Below are 19,255 nucleotides of genomic sequence, written 5' to 3'. Positions count from 1 at the left end.
TATGCACCCAATATCAGGGCACACAAAGATGTAAAAGAAAGACGGATAGAGCTAAGGGGAGACATAGACTGTGACTAATTGTTGATTTCAACACCCCACTGTCACCACTAGATAGGTCATTTAGATAAAAACAAAAAAATGAACGAAAAGACACAGAAACTAAATGATACCATAAGCCAAATGAAACTGAGACATATAGACAATTACTCCCTACAACTACAAAAAATACGCCTTTTCCCCCCTCATTTCCACATGGAAAAACAATTAAAGATTGATCATGTAATAGGCCACAAAACAAGCCTTCACAAATTAAAAATATAGAAACTATACCCAGCATCTTCTCTGGCTACAATGGAATTAAACTTGAAATCGACCACAGAAAGTGACCTTGAAAATACACGAATACATGGAAACTAAACAACCTACTCTTGAACTACTTCCAGACTACTGAAGAAATTAAGACTGACATCAAAAGATTCATGGAAACAATTGAAAATGAATATGCAGCTCTTTATAACCTTTGGGACACCGTGAAAACAGTCATAAGAGGGAAATTCATAGCCATTAGTGCTCATAAAGAAAAAGCAGAATGGCAGCAAATAAATAACTTAACATTGTATCTCAAGATACTAAAATAGAATCAAACAAAAATAACAGAAGGAAAGAAATAGTTAATATTAGAACTTAAATAAATAAGAATAAAAAATTAATACAAAAAACCCTCAATGAAACAAAAAGCTGTTTTTTGGAGAAGATAAACTAAATTGATACACCATTAGCTAGACCAATAAAAACAGAGAAATGAACCAGATAAATAAAGTCAGTATGAAGCTGGTAATATTATAACTGCTATCCCAGAAATACAAAAGATTATGTGAAAACGCTATGAGAGACTATATGCCAACAAACTAGACAATCTAAATGAGATGGACACATTTCTAGACATTTACAAATTACTTAGATTGAGTCAGGATGAAATAGAAAGTCTGAATAGACCAATAACAAGTGATGAGGCTGAATCAGCAATAAATAATGTCCCATCAAAGAAAAGCTCAGGTCTAGATGGCTCCACTTCCGAATTCTACCAAACTTTTAAAGTAGAGCTAACCCCAATTCTTTTCAAACAATTTCTAAAGATTCAAAAGAAGGAGCCCTCCCAAACTCCTATGAATTCTTCCTCATCTCGGTACCAAAACCAGACAAGGACATAATGGGAGGAAAAGAAAGAAAGAGAAAGAGAGAAGGAAGAAAGAAAGGAGAAAGAAGAAAGAAGAAAGAAAGAGAGAAAGAAAGAAAGAAAGAAAGAAAGCAAGCAAGCAACCAACCAACTTCAGATCTAGCTGATAGATACCGATGCAAAAATTTTTGACAAGATACTAGCAAACTGAATCCAATAGTACAATCAGATTATATACCATGACCAGCTAGGCTTTATCCCAGGAATCGGCATCACTCTTAAATTAGATGTCTAGCCAATGGTCAATAATATATTTTTCATTTTCTTCTGAAACCTCCTCAAAATGGCCCTTACTATTCATATTTGTATCAATATTCTGGTTACCACTGTTTAATCAGTCTCTGAAAAGTTCCAGGTTTTTTCTAAATTGTTCTTCTGAGCTGTCACCAGAATCTGGGCTTTTCCTAGACTGCTTCTCCTTACCTATTACCCATTTTCAAAACCTCTTTCACAATTTCAGATATTTGCAGCAAGGCAACCCTGCTCAACTATTCCTATTTCTGTCTTAGTCCACTGTTCCATTTCTAACAGACGTACTTAAGAATGGGTGATTTGGGAACCAGCAGTTAGCATAATGGCTATGTTGCTGGACTCCCACATAGTCAACCGCGGTTCATGTCCCAGACCCGGTGACTTAAAACTCACGCTGGGCGTGTGTGCGTGTGTGCCCAAGATCCCGAGAGGAGAATGGAGGAGAAGGGATTGTGGCATGACCATCCCCCCTGGGGGGTGATTTCTCGCTTTCTGTCTCTATTCTGTCTGGCGAGTGCACGCGCCCTATAGCGAAAACCTCTCCAAAAAAAAAAGAATGGGTGATTTATAACAACAGAGGTTTATTAGGCTCATGATTCTGGTAGATAGAGTCCAAAGGTGTACAGGAGGCAGTAGGCTGGCTTGTATTACAAGAGCTGACAGAAGCAGAGAGGATATTAAACACATGCAAAGAGAGAAACCTGTATCTCCCCTGGGGGGGTGATTTTTTTGCTTTCTGTCTCTGTTTCTCTGTTGAGCACACGTGCCCTATAACAAAAATCTCTTGTGAGAACTAACCCCTTCTCGCAAGAGCTGGAACTCATGCAGTCTCTCATGAAACAGTATTAGTTCATACATGAGGCTGATGCCACCATGATCCATTCTGCCACTAGGGCTCACCACCTCCCTAAGCCATTATATTGGGGACCAAGTTTCAAAAAAACTGTAATAGAAGAAGAATTAGTGCTTTGAGAGAAATATAAATTATCTTGAGTAGCAAGGGACACAAAGGAAGTGAAAAGTTTCATGTTTCTAAATTTGATGAATATGACAGCAAGGGTTGTACCTTGAAGGTAAAGGCAGAACTTGAATAGATGAGAGGCAAGGAAAAGATGGAGAGGTATTCCAGTTTTAGAAAATAGAATACAGGTCCAGTAGATGGTGTTGTGTTAGAGTGTTGGACTCCCACTTGTCCAATCGTTGTTCAAGTCCTAGACCTGGAGGCTTGCTTTTTCACTTTCCCTCTCTTTCACTGTCTCTGGTGAGCACATGTGCCCTATTACAAAGAATAATAATAATGATAATAAATAAAATTAAATTAGATAATTCTTTTTTGGAACCTGCAGATGGTGCAATGTTTACGTGACTGGACTCCCTCACGGCCGACCTTGGTTCGAGTCCTGGAGCCAGAGGCTTGAAACTCAAGCCAGACATGTATGCATGTGTGTGTCCAAGATCCTGAGAGGAGAAAGGAGGAGAAGTGATTGTGGCGTGGCCATCCCCCTTGGGGGGATAAGGTGATTTTTCACTTTCTGTTTCTCTGTCTACCTCTGTTTCTCTGGTAAACACATGTCCCCTATAACAAAAATCTCTCTAAAAATTAAAAAAAAAAAAAAAACGATTTTTTTAAAAAGAAAGTTTGTACACTAGGGAAATAAAGCAGTACATGAACGCAAACAGTCTACTTAATTTCTATTGTTGCCATGACCATTTATCGCAAACTAAGTGGCTTAGCACAATGCTCATTTATCATCTCACAGTGGTGTAGGTCAGAAGCCTGGGTGTAGTGTCAGCTTGGTGTTCTGCTCCGAGCTTTACAAGGCCGTAAGTAGTTATTGTAGCTGTGTTTCTTTCTGGGCATGTACTCACTTCTGCATGTACTCAGGCAGATAGCTGGCCAGACTCCATTCCTTTTAGCTGTAGGACCAGGGCCCCTGGTTCCTGGCTATCGGTCAGACACCAGTCTTTGTTCTCAGTGACTGCCTGCATTCCTCTCACACCATCTATCTGGCATCCCTCCAGCAACTATGGTGAGTATCTCCTTGGTTTGAATAATTCCTTCTTTCTCTTCCAATTCTTTCTTTCTGACTGACTCTACTGCTTTCCTTTCTGCTACCATGGGCTCACGTGATCACATTGTACCCGCCCAGATAATCCAGGATAATCTTGCTATTTTTAAGTCACTTGGTCAGTGATTTTGATTCCACCAGCAGAGCTTTTTTCACAGTAGTACCCATTAGTGTTTGATCGAATAACCAGAGACTTTACAATTCTGACTACAGTTCTGCCTTCTGTGCATAAGGAAGTCAGTCCTATTGGGGGAAAAATGTGGAAAGTGCATAAGGGAATGTGGAGTTAGACTTGGACAGATAGAGCAGGGCTTCACATTGGAATTCTTTATAGGCCAGGGCAAAGGTGATAGAAACAGTGAAAGATTCCTGTGCGTGAAATCAGAAGTATACATCAGGAGAAGCGATTGCAGAACATCAGCAGCCCATTTTGTTTGGAAGAAGTTGCAGGAAACAGAAATTCTCCTTCACAAGTTATTGCTGTTGTCTCTGATCATTTAAGTAAAAATCTTGTTTTCTTTTGTAGGAAGTTATAGCAAGTAGAGACAGATAGGAGAATCTACTAGGGTCAAATCCAAAAGATGTGGTCCCCTAAGTGATTAGAATGGAAATTAAAAATTATTTTATTTCACTTTATTTATTTATTTAATTTACTTTTTAAAATTTGACCTGAGAAGGACAGAGTGAGAGAGAGAGGGAAAGTGAGAAAACAAGCCACCAGCTCCAGGACTTGAACTGTGGTTAGCCATGTGGGAGTCCAGCGCCCTTAACCACCATGCCACCTGAAAGCCCCTGGAATGGAAATTAAGGAAGAGAGGGGAGCAGTTGGTAGAGTAAGACTTTTCTGTACCTTTGAGCATCAGTAGTTAGGAAGATGGTATTATCAATTTAAATAGAAAATAAAATGCATGAGAAGGTTCAGGTTTATTTGAATGGTTTCTGAGAGGAATTTCCCAACAAGCAATTGGAAATAGGGTCATCAGGGCTAGAGGTACAAATCTGGCAGATATGGAAAAGTGAAGATGACCAAAGTTTGGGGGTACCTAAGACCAGAGAGAAAGACTGCAAGGAGAGGTGGAAGAAGAGAATAAGAGGCTGAGAACAAAACTTTGAAGAATGTCTATATACATAGAAATAGGAATAATGCCCAGGGAAGTAAACTGAGAAATAGTAAAATTCATGAAAGAGATATAACATTTCAGTGCCACAAAAATAAATTGGAGAGACTTTTAGGAAGTAAATGATACACAATGATGCATACCACATAAACATTAGATTTTTTTCATTTGTTTGATAAACCTTAGAAGTTGATCACAAACCAATTTGCTAGAGCAGATCGTGAAAAATCTCAAATAAGTATATCATGATCCCAGCATTTGAAAAACATGGGTTTCTTTGTATTTTAATGTGCCCTCCATTTGCATTAAAACCTCCTAAATTTTTGCCACTAACAAGATGCCAAGATGAACACTATGATCTGAATGCCCGCCGCCCAACCAAATGTGTGTGTTATTTTGTAGTGATTGAATTAAGAGGGTGAAAACTCAGTCTGACTGTACTGTTGCCAGTTGAGGCTCTTGGGATGAGATTAGGATTGAGGTGATAAAAGGTGGGTTCTCCATGATTGACTCTGGGGGGTTGATAAAGAGGGAATGAGACCAGAACAGAATACCCAGAGACAGGAGAATGTTCTCCTGCCCTCCACCATGTTATCCTTCAGCCAGAGAAGATCCTCACTCGATGGGGGTCCTGGACCTTGGCTCTCCAAACTTTATGCTGAGTAAATATTCTTATAAATTACCCAGTTTCTGGTATTTTCTGTTTTTAGCATTAGAATGGCCTACAATAATAAGCAAAGGTCTATTGACTGCTAAAGTACTTACATACTCTAGGAAATTGTAAGGAAACAGAAATAACAGTTTTATTTTTCCTTGTATTTTTAGGTGCCTATACCTAAAAATTAGGGACATAGGTTTCCCTAAAAAAGCATGTTTATTTTTTCAGCCACCAGAGAGAGGCAGTACTTTTTTCTCCTGGAAAAAAATACAGTCAACGGTCAGTGAAATGTTTGAAACATGTTTGAGGTTAATATTTGTCAAATATCTCCCTCCTAACCTTTCTAGTTAGCCAGGATCATGGGCACGCAGTCCAGAGTACATGGGTCCACTGGAGAACGGAATCCATGACCTTCTGCATGAATCCAGCTTCACCTGCACAGTGTGTTACCACTGCACTGTAATACTTTTTAAAAAGTGTAAATATAGACTCATAGACTGTACCTACATGGAGGAAAATATAAAACTGTACTGAAATACAAGGGGACAAAAAACCCAAAATAGGAACACAGGCTACATTAATTTGATGGGGAAATGATACTGTAAAATGACAAATCCCCCAAATTGCATAATGATTCAGCAAGCAGAAGCGATTAAGAAAAACATTAGCACCCAATTCAGGGAAAGGACCATATACAGTGTCCACTATCACTCTGAGATTGAACGAAAACCTTGATGTTACACATGCTGGTATAGCAAAATCTTATACTCTGTTTTTGACTTACTAGAGTCAGTACCTGAGTCATTCATTTTAGTTGAATCACATTTACTTATCTGTAAACTGGGGATGGTAACCACCATCTACCCTCCAGTCTTATTATGAGAGTCCATCAGTATAATGGACGTGGAAGTACTTGGTAAAACTGCAATAAAACTGAAGTTATTGCGCTTTCTGCCTGTGGGACATGTTCAGTGGTTATAGTCCACAGGGGCTCAGAGAATGTCAACTACAGAGGCCTTTCTGAGGATATAGTTTGATATTCCTTTCATTCTCATTATTCTCCATTATTTCATTACCATTTGTAAAGCCAATTTTTTATTCATTTGATCAGTAGACATTATTATTGTTGGTCATTAAATCATATGATCATCCAATTTTAGAGGTAGAGGAGGCCTTTGAGATTACTTACTGAAACTTACTATGTGTTATGCAATTTACTTAAATTCCAACAGCTGTTGATGCTAAGGGTGGAAATGAATAAACAGTAACATATAAGTAAACAACTGTAACAATAACTCAAGATCCCTTGTCTGAACACTAATATTAGAACTCCAAACTCTTGAAATGAGTGAAGTCACCCTGTATATCAACAATATTAATCCCTCATTGGACTAACATTTGGCAGCATTTATCTGATTTTTGGTTATGGATTTTGGGGGCCTCTATCTCTAAAATAAGACTCTGTCTTTATTTAAGTAATAATATTGTAACAGTTATGAAACTCAGTGCTGTAGGGATTTAACTGAAAATTTAACTTTCAGAGAGATTTAGGACTGGATTTATTAGAACCGAGAAATGGACTCTATGCCTCAGTTCCCCCCTACCCTAAAAATCAATTAGAAAAGCATAGACGATATCTGGTTTAGCAGACAGTAGAAAATCAATAGGCTATTAATGAAATCTGAAACTAAAAAATATGCTGTTATGAGCTAGTTTGAGCTTTGCCTTGAGAATTACATATAGAAATGGAAATATTTTGTCAAGCGCATAGTATGCTCCTTAGACAGGTTTTTGGGCCCATTTGAGTAAATAGACTTTAGCATGAACTTTAGAGGGATTTCTTTTTTTTTTTTTTGGAGAGGTTTTCTTTTTTCTTTTTTTTTATTTTTTGCTATAGGGCGCTTGCCAGATGGGCAGAGAGAGACAGAGAGACAGAAAGTGAGAAATCACCCCCAAGGGGGGATGGCCACGCTGCAATCCCTTCTCCTCCATTCTCTTCTCGGGATCTTGGGCACGCATGCACACGTGCCCGGGGTGAATTTAAGCCACTGGGTCCGGGACGCGAACTGTGGTAGACTACATGGGAGTCCAGCGACATAGCCATTACGCTAACTGCTGGTCCCTAGAGGGATTTCTTAAATTGCTAGGTCTTGCTTATGACCAACTAAGACCACTTCTTGGGTCATTGAGATGGTCATGACACATTTTTGCATACAAAAACAAAAAAATATGTCGTGTCTGATGATCTAATAGATTATTAAAAATGTTCATTTTGGGATTAGCAAATGGTGTAATGGTTATTTTTCTGGACTCCCACGTAGTTGACTGTGGCTTGAGTCCTGGATCCAGTGGCTTAAAACTCATGCAGGGTACGTATGTATGCATATCAAAAATTCTGAGAAGAATGGAGAAGGGATTACAGTGTGGCCACCTCCCCTTGGGAGTGATTTCTCACTTTCCATCTCTCTGTTTCTCACTGTCTCTCTCTTTCACACTTGCCCTATGGCAAAAATCTCTCTTAAAAAAAAAAAAGTCCATCTTTGGGGTGGGGGTGGCTAGGAGGTGGCTTGGTAGTTAAAGCACTTGGTTCTCACGTGGCCAATGGCAGTTCAAGTCTTGGACCTGGAGATTTGAAAATTCATCAGGCTCATGTGTGTGCATGCTCAAAATCACAGGAAAATGGAGGAGGAGGGATGGCAACATGGGCCATCCGCCAGATGACTGATTTCTTTCTCTGTCTTTCTCCAGGGGGCACATGTGCTCTCTGGCAAATGCCTTGAAAAAAAAGTCCATCTTCAAAAGAATTTGAATCACCCACAATTGTTCAGTTAATCCACAAGCTTCTAAATAATTCTCTCTCTAAATTAGAATTGAAAGGAAGTGAAAGTTGTGAAACTGTTACCTTTATGTAAAAAGTATTAGATGTTGCTTCTCTCTGTGTTCTATAAGAAAAAGATTACTTTAGTGTAGAAGTGTATCTTTTCATTGGTTTGCTTTTCCAGAATCTTTTGGCTAACGGTACCCCTATGCACACCCTAAGAAAACTAGGAGGAATATTAGGTATCTATGTAATATGTAGGTATGATGTTGGTAGAGGTCTCACGGGATGATAGTTGTATTTTGCTTTATTGAAATTTATCACCTTCATAAAATTTTTGTACTATTGAAAAACTAATAAACTCTGACACTGAAAATGCTCTTTACATGACTCTATAACATTTGTAAAAGTACATTTTTTCTCCTTGTATTTCAATAGTATATTAAAAATTATATAGAAGTTTATTAAAAAATAGAAACAGGATGCATTAAAATGTTAGGTAAATGCATGATAAAGGTAAAACGACTTTTTTTTTTTTTTGAGAGGTTTTTGCCACAGGGTATGTGCACTCACCAGAAAGACAGAGAAACAGAAACTGAGAAATTGCCCCCTGGGGGGATGGCCACACCACAATCCCTTCTCCTCTATTCTCCCCTTGGGATCTTGGTCATGCACGCACACGCGCCCGGCGTCAGTTTAAGTCACCGGGCCCAGGACTCAAATCACGGTCGACTACATGGGAGTCCAGCAGCATAGCCATTACGCTAACTGCTGGTCCAACTTCTCAGCCTAATACTACTTAGGTTTTCAGATCTCTTATTCACATTTTATCAGGGCTATTGAGTTCCTAAAAGTCAACATTTTAGGGACTGTGCTTAATTTGAAGAAGACATGCAGTATTCCTTAGATTATGAGAAAAACAATTGCTTGTTGCTTTTTACTCAAGACTTCTAGGCTCCGGCCATCTTTATTCAGATTTCACAGATCTAAAGTGAATGACCTTCCATAACCCTGTTTGGACTGCCCTGATCTTCTACTAATTAAAATGTAAATATTTGTTCTATGAGATGTTAAAAGCTGATAGATTTATTTGTAGGTTATGGTTTTCTGCTTGTTCGTTTGGTGTGTGTGCATGTGTGAGTATGTGTGTTTTACTGGGGTTTGTGATAAAATATGATTTCTGTGCTGTGTAGTAAAATCACAAAGTCCAACTTTACTAGTCCATGTGTATTTACTAGGAATACACAGATAGACATCCAGATGACGATCAGTAAATCCTAATACAACTTGGCTTTTGTTTGAGTAATTTCTTAAGCATGGTTAGTCCCCAAAATTTAACCCCTTTTTCCTGTGAATGATTTGTAAATACATATTTGATATAATTCTAGTCTAAGGTGGGCAAGGGGAAAATTGTTAGAAAAAGTTTTAAAAAGTTTGCTCTAAATGTAACAAAAAAATACAAGAAAGAAATGGTCTCTCTTCTGTTAAACATTTTAATTCTAAAAGTTGCAGGAGCCATTTTGAGAACATGAAAACAAGGTTAAAAATCTTCATATTCCTAAGGGGAAAGAGATGATACATGTATGTGATGGTGAATCTAGTGTGTTCACTTGATTGAGCTAATGAGTGCCCAGAAATCTGATAAAACATTATTTCAGGGATTGTCAGTGAAGATGTTTTCAAGTACTAGCATTTGATTCAATAGACTGAATAAAGAAGATCCACCTTCATCAATGTAGGTGTGCACTAAGCAATTTGTTGAGGGCCTGAATAAGAAAAGGGGGGCCTGCTGGTGGCATGCTGGTTAAGGAGGCTGGATCCTACATGACTGTCTCTACAGTTCAAATCTTGCACCTGGTGGCTTGAGAAACACACCAGGCACATATGTATGTTTGCCCAAAATCCCGAAAGGAGAGACTTGTGGAGGACAGGGGATTGTAGTGTGACTGTTCTCCACGGGGGTTGGTTTTTCATTTCTTTTTCTCTCTGGCAAGTACACACAGAAAGCTTAAAAACAAGCAAAAATTTACACTTCTTTTTCCTATTTGTTTAATGTTCTCTTGTTTCTATTAAAAAAAAAAAAGAATAGGGACCAGCAGTTAGCATAATGGCTATGTCACTGGACTCCCACGTAGTTGACCGCGGTTCAAGTCCTGGACCCGGTGGCTTAAACTCATGCTGGGCACGTGTGCGTGCATGTCCAAGATCCTGAGAGGAGAATGGAGGAGAAGGGATTGCAGCGTGACCATCCCCCCTGGGGGTGATTTCTTGCTTTCTGTCTCTCTGTCTCTGTCTGTCTGGCAAGCACATGCGCCCTATAGCAAAAACCTCTCCAAAAAAAAGAAAGAAAAAAAAAAGAATAAATTACAGGGTTAAGTCCACACATATCTATACTAACTTGAATGTTAATGGATTAAATTCTCTAACTAAAAGACACAGATTGGCTCAATGGATGAAAAAACTGGAACCCACTATATGCTACTTACAAAAAAAACCCCTCATTGATAAATATGTACATAGATTAAAAGTGAAGGGCTAGAAAAGTTTGTTTCATGAAACAGAAATGATAAAAAGCAAGAGTTGTAATACTGATATCATATAAAATAGATTTAAGGGTAAAAAGAGATAAAGAAGGACTTTAAATAGTTCTAAAAGGATTAATTAATTAAGATATAATAATCATAAATATTTATGCACCTAATTCTAGGGTACCCAAATGTGTAAAAGAAAGGCTGCTAGAGCTAAAGGGAGATATAGAGTAGAACACACTGAGTGTTTGAGATTCCAACACCCCACTGTCACCACCATACATCTAGACAAAAAAATAAGCAAAGAGATACAGGAACTAGTTGGTACCATGAGCGAAATGGACCTGACAGACATATAAGAAGCATTACATCCAGCAACTACAATGTACAATTTTTTTTTTCATATCCACATGGTATATTTTCAAAGATTGACCACATCATGGACCACGAAACAGGCCTCTATAAATTTAAGAGTATAGAAACTGTACCCAGCTGCTTCTCTGAGCACAGTGAAATTAGACTTGAAATCAAGGGCAGAAAGAACTCTCAAAATACACAGCAACATGGAAAATAAACAATCTACTTCTGAATGACCTTCAAACTACTGAGAAAATTAAAGCAGAAATGACACGATTCATTGACACTAGCAATAATGAACATGCTACTCTCCATAACCTTTGGAACTCAGTGAAAGCAATCAGAAAAGACAATTTATAGCCATTAGTGCTCACATGAAAAAAATAGACAGGTGGAAAATAAATAACTTAAAATCATCTCTTGAGGAACCAGAAAAACAACAAAAAATGCCTAAAAGTAAAAAAAAAATAAAAATAAAGATTAGAGCTGAAATAAATGAGAGAATAAAAGAACTATAAAAAATTAATGAAACAAAAAAGGGTTTTTGAGAGGATAAATGAATCTGATAAATAATTAACTAGACCAATCAAGAAAAGCAGAGAAAGGAACCAGAAAGATAAAATCAGTAACAAAGCTGATAATATTATAACTGATATACTGGAAATACAAAACATTATGAGAGAATGCTATGAGCAACTATATGCCAACAAGCTAGAAAACTAGATGAAATGGACAAATTTCTAGATATATACAAGTTACTGAGATTGAATCAGGATGACATTGAAAGCCTGAATAGACCAACAACATGTGATGGCATTGAATCGGTGTTGTAGAGTACAACTGAGTGAACGACCACCAAAGTCTTCCACATTGAGCTCAGGACCTCCAAAGTCCATGCTGGTGTTTGAAACTGAGGATTGATGGGGCCCAAGACCCCTACGGCTCCCCTTGGACATCTGAAAATCTTGCTAGGGCCTCCAAATGTTGTAGAGTACAATCAAATGAATGACCATCAAACTCAGATTAAGGTTAAAGGGAGTCTTTATTAGCTGGCCAGGGACTACAATCTGAGCCTGTGTATGTGTGTGTGTGTGTGTGTGTGTGTGTGTGTGTTGGGTGAGGGGGTGCCAAGAGTCAGAACTGCAGCCCCAACCAAAGTTTGAATAGTTTTTTTATAGGGATCAGTTACCAGGAGGTTTCCATGCAAGCAGTTACAGAAGCTGAATCAAGCCAGTTAATTGTTTCTGAGGACACTCTCTAGACCTTTGTTTAATGGTATCCGTGGCTAAGGGTAGGGGTCTGGCGATTGATAGTTACATTGCTAAGGAACAACTAAACAAAAGGGTTTCAGGTTAGTTAACAAAGACAGTAACAGCTATAGGATATCACCCAGATGTGATTTTCCGTGTGGCTAGCACAAGCTATTTTCTTATGGGAAGAACAAACAGGTTTACAGAAACAAACAGCCATGTAAGGGTAAGGGAACAAAATGGACCAACAGTTGCTCATGTGTAAGATCTAATATGTGGCCTTCTACATTGGTGATAGTCTCTGAACTAAGAAAAGCCCAGGTCCAGATGACTTCCATTTCTGAATTGTATAAAACTTTTAAAGAAGAGCTAACCCCAATTCTTCTCAAACTATTTCTAAAGATTCAGAAGGAAGGAACCCTCCCAAACTCATTTTATGAAGCCTCCATCATCTTATGGAGACATGGGCATAACAAAAAAGGAGAACCATGAACCAATATCCCTGATGAATACTGATGTAAAAATTTTCAAGACACTAGCAAACTGAATCCAATGGCTTATTAAGATTATGCAGCATGCGGGACCAGCAGATGGTATGATGGTGTTTTTGCTAGACTCCCACATGGCTGACCCCAGTTCAAGTCCCAGACCTGGTGACTTGAAACTCATGTCAGGCATGTGTGCATGCATGCCTAAAATCCTGAGAGGAGAGTGGAGGAGAAGGGATTGTGGCACGACCATCTCCCCGGTGGTGGTGGTGGTGTGGGGGGGGTGATTTATCACTCACTGTCTCTCTGTCTCTTTCTATCTCTCCAGTGAGTGCATGCAACCTATAGTAAAATCTCTCTCTCTCTAAAAAAAGTTATACACTATGACCATGTAGGCTTCTTTATTTCAAGCATGCAAGGATGGTTCAATATAGACAAAACAATAAATGTAATATCCAAAACAATAAATGTTATATACCACATCAATAGAAGAAAGATAAAATATTATATTTATAGATGCAGAGAAAACATTTGATAAAATTCAATATCCTCTCATGATCAAAATTTTTATTGAAATAAGGGTAGAAGGAACATTTCTCAATATAATAAAAGCCTATACAGTAGCCCCTTTGAGAGCATGATACTGAATTGAAATAAGCTGAAAGCCTTCCCATTAAAAACTGAAATGAGATAGGCCACCTGCTTTCTACACTCCTTTTCTACATAGTGCTGGAAGTCCTAGTCAATGCAATCATACAAGAGAGCAAAATAAAGGTGTTCAGTTAGAAAAAGAAGCTAAACTGTCCCTATTTGCAGATGATATGATTATATACATAGAACATCTGATGAAATCTATGAAAAAATTTCTGGAAGTGATAATGAATTCAGTAAAGTAGCAGGATACAAAGTCAATATACAGATATATACAAATACAATATACCAAAATCTAAATACTTTTATGGACCATAAATTAACATCTTGAGATAGAATAGAGGAAAGCAGCTCCATTTACAAAAGCCAAAAAACAAATAAGATATCAAGGAATAAACTAAACCAATGAGGTGAAAGAACTCTACTTGGAAAACTATGAAAATCTGTAAAAAGAAATTGAGTATGATGCAAGAAAATGAATGACATCTTGCGTTCTTGGATTGGAAGAATCAATTTAATCAAAATGTCAGCTCTAGCCAAAATAATTTACATATTCAATACAATTCTGACCTGAATATCTGTAATATTCTTCACTGAAATAGAAAGAACAATTATAAAATTTATCTGAAGTCATAAAAGAACCCATATCACCAAAGCAATGCTGTACCAATAGAATAAAATAGGAGGCATTATACTACCAGACTTTAAAATATATTATGAAGTGATGATAATCAAAGCAGCATGGTACTGGCACAAAAATAGACACATAGATCAATGGAACAGAATAGACAATCCAGAAATAAACCCCAGATCATACAGCCAATTGATCTTTGAGAAAGGGTACAAGACAATGCAGAGGAGAAAAGAAAGTCTTTCCAGTAAATGTTGCTGGAAGAATTGAATATCGCCTGCTGGAAAATGAAACTGGAACCCCATCTCTCACCATTAACAAGAATAAACTCAAATGGATAAAAGACTGACACATAAAACCTTACACTAAAAAACTACTAGTAGAAAATGTAGGGGAGATTTTGAAGATATTAGAATAGACAAAGATTTCTTAAATAAGACCCCTAACTACAGGCAATAGTCCCCAAAATAGACAAGTGGGATTATATCAAGCTAAAATGTTTCCTCATAGCAAAGAAAACAATAATTAGAGTTTAAAGATAACCTTAGGAATGGGAGAAAATATTTACAAATTATTTCTCAAAGAAGGGATTGATACCCATAATATATAGGGAATTCAAACAGCTTATTCATAAAAACCCAAAAAAATCCAATTAAGAAATTGACAAATGAACTGAATAGACAACTCTTCAAAGAAGACTTCTGAATAACCAAGAGGTATTTGATAAAATTATCAGTCTGTTATAGTAGGAAAATGCAAAGTTAAAACTACCTTGAGATACAATTTAACCCCAGTTAGAATGGCTAGGTTCAAAAAATAAAGAACAAGTACTGGTGAGGCTGTGGTAGAAAGTTACTTTATTTTCTTTCTTTCTTCTTTTCTATCTTTCTTTCCTTTTTTTTTTTTTTTTTTTAAACCATAGGACACATGTGCTTGTCAGACAGACAGAGCGATATACAGGGACAGAGCAAGTGAGAAATCACCCCCTCGGGGGGAATAGCCATGCTGCAATCCCTTCTATATTCTCCTCTTGAAATTTTTGGACAAGCATGAACATGAACCAAGTGTAATTTCTTTTCTTCTTTATCCCTTTATTTTCATTTCCCTTTTTTTCTTTTCTTTTCTTTTCTTTCTTTTGAGGTTTTTGCCTTAGAGAATTTTTTTTTTTTTTCCAGAGAGAGAGAAAGAGAGAGAAATACCTCTCCTCCATTTTCCTCCTGGGATCTTGGGAACACAAGCACACATGCCTAGTGCGATCTTCAAGCCATGGGTCCGGGATTCAAACCATGGTTGGTCATGTGGGAGTCCAGCAATGTGATTGCTATGCCATCTGGTGGCCCCAATGTGATTTCCAAGCTGCTAGGTCTGGGATTCAAACTGTGGTCAGGCATGTGGGAGTCCAATGCCTTATCCATCATGATACCTACTGGCCTCCAAAAGGGAACCTTCTTTCACTGTTGGTGAGAGCTTAAATTGATGCAGCCTCTGTGGAAAACAGTATGGAAGTTTCTCGGGAAACTACAGATAGAGCTAGCTACCTTATAACTTAGTAATCCCCACTCCTTGATATTTATCCAAAAGATTAGAAACCCTCAATTGGAAGAATATTTGCATGTTCATGTTTTTTATAGCATTATTCACAATTGCTAATATATGGAATCAACCTAAGTGTCTGATAATTGATAATGAGATTGAAAAACTGTGGCACATATATACTGTAGACTATTACACAGATATAAGAAAGAATGAAATCCTATCATTTGATTCAAAAGAATTAAAATAGAAGACTTAATGTTGAGTGAAGGGAGCCAGACTTTGAAAGATACACATTATATATTCAATTTGTACTGTCACATTAGGTATATTTTCTAATTATCTACACTGACATAGACAAAACCATTGATACATATCCTGACATTTTATAATGTGTCACTTTTTCTCAGTGTTCAATAACAATTTATTTTTCAATAAATCAATTGATTTTTCTTTGCTACAAAGCAAACTGATAAACTAAACAAAAGCAAACAACACCACAGTGAGGAGAAGGGGCAGATTTCCTACCTCTCTGCTTGAGTAGAGACCTCTCTCTTATCCGGCCTTAAACATTGTTGCTCCTGATTCTCAGACCTTGATACTCAGATTGGAACTTTCACAGCTGGCTTTCCTGAGCATCCAGCTTGTAGACTGTAGATCATGGGGCTTACTGGCCTCCACAATTACATGGACCAATTCTGTATAACAAATCTCTTTCTATATAGCTACATACATGTTATATTGATTCCGTTTTAGTAGAGAATCCTGATTAATGCAATAGCCCCTTAATATTGTTGAGATGATGAATGAAAACCACTATGGAGGTGCCTAATCTTAGGATTTCTTGGGAGTTATTTTCCTTAATATCAAGGGCGTTTTGAGTTGTATCTTATGTTATTTAACTAAAATGTGATTTATTTATCAGCCTACCTCATCTCTGCCCCTATTACCATCACAGTCTCTTAAAGACGATTATAGGATGGGAACCAGGAAGCCACTGAGCTTAAACTAAAGCAAGTTCAGAGGATGCTGGTGGTGCCCTGATCTGAAGGAATGTTTCCAGGTCCATGGCTCTTATATATCAACAAGAGGTGTGAGACCAGAGGTCTGGACCCAGCTTATAGACCCAAGTCATCAGATACTGAAGAAGAAACCAGAAACAAGAGAAGAAATAAACCCCGCAAATGGCGATCTTCAAGCAGTTCTTTAGATAGTAGGACATACAGATGAAAAAAAAGGGGGAAGGAAATCAATATCGAAGTCAAGATCTTGGTCCAGAATCTCCAGCCTCGTTCACATTCTTATGATAGAGGACACAGGCATTGATCAAGCAGTAGTTCTATTTATGAAACTGTAGAAGAAAATGAGGTCGAAGTTGCTCAAGGGGTCAAGGGAAATTCTATAGAGCTCAGAGGTCTAGATCAAAAAGCAGAACAACAAGGTCCAGGTTGAGACCTCGTTCACGTCATAGTTGAAGTGGTGAGAGATCAAGTCACAGGAAAATCTTAGTCACTTTTGGGATAGAGAGCTGTAAAGGCAGAGAAAGACAGAAAAGAGAAAAGGAGAAGGGTAAAGGCAAGGACAAGGAATTGCATAACATCAAATGTGAGGCATCTGGAAACATCAAAGCTGGGTTAGAACATCTGCTGCTAGCCCAATAAGCCAAAGCTAGGCTACAACTGGTTCCTGAAGCTGCTGCAAAACCTCATGAAGCATTAAAAGCCAAAGAAAGAAATGAAGAAGAAGCACAGAGAAGGAAAGAACCTGGTAGAACAAGTGAAAAGAGTAGTTTCTTTTGTTCAGGTCAAGTAAAGAAGTCAAAAAGACAGTAGAGCCCAGTGAAGTGAAACATGCAGCTTCAGCATCAGGACCAGGATCAGTAGCTGCTGACCCTCCCAGTAATGAAAAACAAATAGAGCCTAGCAACATCCCTACTGCTGTCAAGTACCAAGATGACAATTCTTTGGCCCATCCAAATGTGTTTATTGAGAAAGCTGAAGATGAGGAAAAGTGATTCAAGAGATTAATTGCTCTCTGACAGGAAAGACAAATGGGCAGTCCTGTGGCTTAAGTAATATACACATGATTGAACTGACAAAACCATCAGAAATTTAGGTTTTTAAATCCCAATATTAACATTTTTCTCTTAGAAAAGAATTTAGCTGATTATATAAAAAGATAATTTTATTTTTCTCTCTTGTAAACCTGAATGTTAGTTCATTTGAACTGTATCAAGCATTGCAATTATTAAAGCAATTGTAAAAAATTTTAAATGCATGAGAATATACTGTTGATAAAGATAATAATAATCAGTGTTATATGGTAAAAAAAATAGATGATAATAGGGTATTCTTTTTTTTTTGATAATAGGGTATTCTTAAGGAGGTAATAATCTAGAATAGGAAGAAAACAGAATTCTAGGCTGTGGAATTATTTTAGAACAATCATGTAATATTCTCCATTTGCAGAGAACTAAAAGAAAGGAAAAAAAAAAAAGCCCTGTTCTTGTTTACACAAGTAATTTCTGAAAAACTCTTTAAATTTTAAAATTGTGATATATACTCTACCCAAATACATGGTAAAGAGTGGGTCATATGCCTTTAAATCTGGAATCTCTCCAAAATGCTTCCCAAGACAAGCTGTAAATCTACAAGTTTTAATTATTCTATGAAGAGATGTTCAGTGCCAATGGAAAATTGAACAAAAGTTTAATAGTACCTTAATGTTAGTGAGCAAAGAATTCACAAAATCTATAATGGACAAATACATTTAATTACTTTTACTTAAATAGTTAGAAAATAATGTAATTATTAAAGATGAGCTTAAGATATATATGATTGGGCCAGCAGGAGGCATGGTGGTTAAGATGCTGGATCCCACAAGGCTGACTCTGTGGTTCAAGTCCCAGACCTGGTGACTCAGAAAACACACCCAGCACATGTGCATGTGTGCCCAAATTCTGAGAGAAAAGTGGAGAAGAAGGGATTATGTGGAAAATGGCCAACAAAACTTTTAATTCTATAGAGTTTCCACATTTTCAAAGAAAACAGTTACAAAGTAATGAGCTCATCCATCATTAAAGATCTGAAATGTAGAAGGTGTTAGCACTCTTTGGCTCACATGGTGATGATAACAAATATGTACTTTTCTGTACTGTACTTACAAAACAATTTGCAAGCTGTTATAAGGACTTAGGAGGGGCTGTAGTGAATTTTAATTCCAGGGAACAAATGTGAAGAGACTAGAAACACACCATCCACATGTATGACACTGGTAAATTTTGACAAATTATCACTGGTGACTAAACGACAACACAATTTTCACTGTTTATGAGTAGGTTCTGTGTGGAAATTCATAGTTCTAGTTAATCTAGAGATGGTTCATGAACAGCTGCTTCAATAGGGTTTTGGCTCACCAGGCTTCAGTCAAAAACTCAGAAATATAGATACTATTCTGTAGAGAGGAGATGAGGGAAAACTTTGACAGTGAGACGATTTTAAAGCTCAAAATAGTTCACATTACCTTGGGCAGAAGACGGTATTCTCTCTTCACCCCACCTATAACTCAAGGTCTTTGGTAAAAGAATAAACCGTTTGTAACTTCTGTCAAAAAATTTTATCCTTATCAAGCCTGAGATTTTATTATTGTTTTTACTGTGAGGGACA

At 37.4% G+C, this 19,255-nt stretch overlaps 1 pseudogene; it reads left to right on the top strand.

Annotated features, from left to right (window-relative positions):
- Positions 1-16,643: 16,643 nt before the first annotated feature.
- LOC102470003 (serine/Arginine-related protein 53 pseudogene) lies at positions 16,644-17,661 on the top strand (annotated as a pseudogene).
- The last annotated feature ends 1,594 nt before the right edge of the window (positions 17,662-19,255 follow it).

The sequence above is a fragment of the Tupaia chinensis genome, unplaced genomic scaffold (assembly GCF_000334495.1).
Source record: "Tupaia chinensis unplaced genomic scaffold, TupChi_1.0 Scaffold144255_1, whole genome shotgun sequence".
In the NCBI taxonomy this organism is placed as follows: domain Eukaryota; kingdom Metazoa; phylum Chordata; class Mammalia; order Scandentia; family Tupaiidae; genus Tupaia; species Tupaia belangeri.
This window is presented reverse-complemented; position numbering and strand designations above follow the sequence as displayed.